This window comes from Citrus sinensis, chromosome 3, assembly GCF_022201045.2.
Source record: "Citrus sinensis cultivar Valencia sweet orange chromosome 3, DVS_A1.0, whole genome shotgun sequence".
Classification (NCBI taxonomy): Eukaryota; Viridiplantae; Streptophyta; class Magnoliopsida; order Sapindales; family Rutaceae; genus Citrus; species Citrus sinensis.
The window spans coordinates 10,839,827-10,845,040 of NC_068558.1; the positions used below are offsets into that span (position 1 = coordinate 10,839,827).

Consider the following 5,214-nt stretch of genomic DNA (forward strand, 5'->3'; position numbering starts at 1 on the left):
TTCGTAGTCCATCAATGGTGCGGTTCTGTTGCTCAATCGTGGAGTGAGTAAGATTCTTGAGATTCTGGAATGCATCCTCCCATGGTCTGGGTTGAGAGTGGTTCTGGTTCTGATTGTATGGTCTGAATGGTGGCTGAGAGGCTTGAGGATTTTGAGGAATTTGTTGCATTGGTGGAGCTGGAGCTGCTGGTCTATTCTGTTAGAATCCTTGAGACCATGAAAAATTGGGGTGGTCTCTCCATGCAGGATTATATGTGTTGGAGTATGGGTTGTAATTTGATGGCTTTCTCATTACACCTATGGCATTGGCTTGATCTGAGTATGAGTCATGGTCATGTGGCTCTGTTGATTTAGTAGTCGATAACGATGCTATTTGTCGAGAGAGACCTTCAATTATTGCTTTGACTTCTTTAATTTCTGAACTTGACTCGCCAATGTGAACCTCATTTACTCCCTTAGTTCTTCTAGTATTCCTGAGTGATCGACTCCGTTGTTGGGAATTATCCGTTTGTCGCTGGAAGAATTCCCAAATCTCTGATGCACTTTTTGACATTAGCTCTCCTCCACTTGTTGCCATTAGCCATTCTTGCACATTCGGCAATAATCCCTCCAAAAAGTATTGGCATTGGTGCCATTTCTCGTACCCATGATGTGGACACTTCAAGAGTAGCCCATTGAATCGCTCCCATGTTTCGAAAAACTGCTCGTCATCTCTCTGGGTAAACTCTGAAATTTCCCTGCGAATAGCATTGGTTTTATGCACTGGGAAATATTTATTCAAAAATTTTGTAACCATTTGTTCCCATGATGTAATGCTATTAGCAGGCAATGTATTAAGTCATGAACGAGCTCTATCCTTTAAAGAAAATGGGAATAGTCTAAGTTTTACATCATCATCTGAAAAATTCTCGTATTTAAAAGTTTGACAAATAGCATGAAAATCATTTAGATGATTATATGGGTCCTCATTTTCTAAGCCATAGAATGTGGGGAGACAGTTTAGCACACTAGGTTTTAGTTCAAAACTCCTAGCAGCTACATTTGGGTATCTTATGCATGATGTGCTCAAATTAGCTAAATAACTAAAGTAGTCCTTAAATGGCCTCTCCTGTGGTTGCAAATCCATTTTATTTTTAACGTGTTTATGTGTGCGAAGTGTTTTTTCTAGTTTAAGGTCTATAGGTTCAAGATTAGGTAATAATGACCTACGACCATGCATGCAAAACAAATAAAATAAAAATAAAGATGAGAACAAAACAAATAAAAATAAAGAAGAGGGAGAAATTACGATACTAATCTTATCACGCTGTTAAAATTTTTCTATAAAAATACAAAAAAATAAATACGTGAAATAAATTAACTAAAAAAATTAATAAGATAAAAAAAAATTTACAAAGATAAATAAATTGAAAATTAAATTACTGAATTTTAAAGAAGAGAAAAAGAAAAGAAATACTAACCTTTAAATGTAGATTCACTTTTTTTTTAATAAGAAAAAAAAAATACAAGAAAACAAATAAAAGAAATTATTCAAAAAAATTTATTCCATGAATTAAAATTACTTACCTCCCCGGCAATGGCGCCAAAAACTTGTTGTGCAAATTTTAATGAACTCGCAAGCGCACAAATCTATTGTAGTATAGATCAATGGTGACGAGTGTCGATCCCATGAGGAGGTGGATTTTAATTGTGTGTAGAATTAATTTTATGAATGGGTGATTGGATTTGTGGTGGAAATGATTTGGAATATGCTAAAACTTAAATTAAAATGGCGAGAATAAATTCTAAAATTGGAATTGAAATAGCGATAATAAATTGAAGAGAATTCTATTGAAATGACGTACTTGGGTATCTGGATCCGTATCAACATGCATCATGGGCTAAATAATCCTTATTAATGCCAATTAAATCATGAGAGGGGGATCCACACCTCATGAACCACACTCTAATCAATATGGTGCTAAGGGCTTATCGTGCCAAATAATAATAACCTTGTACTAGGGGGCCGGTGAAACCAAGGCGGTACTAGACAAGATTAGTATTATTTGTCGACGAGAAGTCAAAACATCCACAAAAATTAGAGGGGAAGAGAAAGTAAATTTACCAAATAAAGCCCATGACACATGTTGAGACTTCACCTTCAACCCAAGCTTGAAAAAAAATTAGCCACTCATAATTGAACTAGGGGCAAAATGGAAATTTATTAAAATACATAGAAAATACAAGATGGAGAAGGAATTGCAGAAAATGGATCCCAAAAATGGATTCAGAGCTATCAAATTAGGGGGGAAGCCCCCTTTTTATAGATACATGGAGTAAATCGTGGCTATCGGATTAAAAACAGTTTGGACGCTCAGGATTGCGCCACGTCATCAGTCAACAGTACGCGGTTTGACCACGTGGATGAACAGTAACACGGTTTGACTCGGGTGAACAGTGACACGGTTTGGTTGAAAATAATCCTGTGTGATGCATGTACCGTACGCGAGATTTTTCGTCCACTAATATGCTGCCACGTCACCATCAACAGTACATAAGAATTTTAGCCCAACAGGATCGTGACACCTCATCAGTCAATGCCACATCATCGGTCAATGCCACGTCATCAATCCGTCTATGTGAACAGTGTCATGAACAGTAACGTAGACAGTACCGTACACGTGAATAGTACCGTACATGTGAATAGTGCCATTTTTCCTTTTATGCTCCTCCTAAGGTTTTCGACCGTCCTGAGTTCAAAAGTGATGTCCGTTTTACCGTATGATCTCTCGTTTATTGTAAAATGACCATGATGTCCCTAAAATACATAAAATACTTAATTAAAATCAAACACACATAATTAAATTGCAAGAAGTTTAAATACATAAAAGTAAGGGTTGTTAGTAAAACTTGAAATGTAAAATGATGATTTTCTCCTTTATAAATATACATTTTCTAACACTCAACACTGGTCCTTTAGGCGACCGAGCAGGAATAGGCACTTGTTTGCCTTAGTAAAATTTGTCTAACAAGAGAATTTTGTGCTGAATTCATCTTTATTGAACTTTGCATGGATTATAAAAGGCGAAATACATGTATGTGCCACAATTTATCATGTATTTAACAGAAATAGCTTAGCGAAAAAAAAACTTGGTAAAGCGCTTTGCTTACTGTAAGTATTTCTTCAAGTGTTCAGCGTTCCACGACCTCTTTACATCTCGTCCATCTGGGTAAGCCAGCTTGTAAGCTCCTGGGCCAGTTGTTTGTACTACCCTGTACGGGCCCTCCCATTTCGGGCCAAGAACGTCGTGGTTAGGATCTCTTGTGTTCTGGTTCACTTTTCTAAGTACCCAATCTTCTGTCGGAATTGCCTCATGCGTACATTCTTGTTGTAGTAGCGCATGATTCTTTGTTGCCATTGGGCCACTTTCTGCGAGGCCCCTTCTCTTTTTTCCTCCAACAGGTCTAGGCTCATACAGATCTGCTCTTCATTCTGTTCCTCATCGAAATACTCTGTCCGATGCGTTCCCACCCCAATTTCTGCTGGGATTACTGCCTCATGACAAAAAGCTAAGGCATACGGGGTTTTTCCCGTGGCGGTTTTGTGGGTTGTTCGGTAGGCCCATAACACTCCTGGTAGCTCGTCGACCCAAGCTCCCTTCTTCTCTCCTAGCCTGGTTTTCAGGAGTCCTACTTCTACCCATTTAGTGAAGTAATCTATAGCCACAATTGCATGTGTTGCGGCTCCTCGGCCTTTGGGTAATGGGCCAATCAGGTCAATCCTCCACTGGGCAAAAGGCCATGGGGATGACATAGCAGTTAGCCTTTCTGGGGGCTGAGCAGGAACATCCGAGAAGCTTTGGCAGACTTTATAATTTTTCGCCATCCCCTTCGCATCCTGGTGCATAGTCGGCCAAAAGTACCCTTGCCGAAGTGCCTTGAAGGCCAAAGTCCTTGCCCCCGAGTGGTTGCCGCATATTTCTTCATGAATCTCCCTTAGCACATAATTTACTTCCTCGTCATCTAAACATCTCAAGAGGGGTAAAGTGAATCTTCGGCGATAAAGTACTCCATTGAGTAGCGTATACCTTGTTGCCCGACATTTCAACTTCCTTGCTTGCTTCGTATCCTCTGACAAAATGCCGTCGCGGATGTATGAGAGAATCGGGTCCATCCAGGATCTTTCAGTGTTCACCTGCATTACTTCTACCTCCTCCCCTATACTTGGCGAGGTCCTTACTTCCAATGAAATCGACTTAGGTAACTTTGGATCCGCAATTGCGGCCATTCTGGCCAACATATCTGCTCGATAGTTCTCAGTCCAGGATATCTGCTTTATTTCTACTTCTTGGAAGAGCCCAACCATCTGCTTTTCCTTCTTCAAATAAAGCTCCATCTTCTCTTCCCTTGCTTGGAATTGTTCACTGAGCTGATTACAGACTAACTGGGAGTCTGCTCAGATTTCTACCCTTTCTGCTCGTAGTGCGTGTGCCAACCCGAGCCCGGTGATGAAGGCTTCGTATTCTCCATGATTATTCGTGAGCTGGATTTCGAACTTCACTGCATAGGACATTTCAGCCCCTTCTAGGCTCTGTATTACTACTCCTGCTCCGGACCCTTGTTCACTACGTGACCCATCAACCATTACCAGCCACACCCCCTCTGGTTTCTCCGGTTCAACCAGTTGTTCCTCCTGAATTCCTTCCCATGGTTCCGTACAGTCAACCATAAAATCGGCCAAGGCTTGGGCCTTGATTGCTCCTCGAGGTCTGTAAGATAGGTCGAATTCACTTAGCTCTACAGACCATTTTACTAACCGACCAGATGCATCTGGTTTTAGGAGCGTTTGCCGAAGAGGTTGGTCGGTCATCACTATTATCGGGTGGGCCTGAAAATATGGTCTGAGCTTGCGTGCTGCTGTTATTAAAGCCAGTGCCCATTTCTCCATCAGTGGATATCTAGTTTCTGCGTCCACCAGGGCCTTGCTAGTGTAGTACACATGGTGTTGCTTTCCCTCATCTTCTCTAACTAATACCGAACTGGTAGCCCATTTGGAGACAGCTAAGTACAAATATAATTCGTCACCCTCTCTCGGAGTCGATAGTAATGGGGCACTAGCAAGATATTCCTTCAGCTGCCCAAATGACTCCTCACATTCTGTTGTCCACTCTATTTTCCTCCCTTTTTATGGTTTGGAAAAAAGGGTGACATTTATCCGTGGCCCGCGAAATGAAC

The 5,214-nt window shown here is 40.8% G+C and overlaps 1 non-coding gene across 1 annotated transcript; it reads left to right on the forward strand.

Moving 5' to 3' along the window:
* The first annotated feature begins 641 nt into the window (after positions 1-641).
* Positions 642-745, forward strand: LOC127901595 (small nucleolar RNA R71). The gene has a single exon (XR_008053839.1). It is a non-coding gene; the product is annotated as a small nucleolar RNA R71 (small nucleolar RNA).
* Positions 746-5,214: the final 4,469 nt, after the last annotated feature.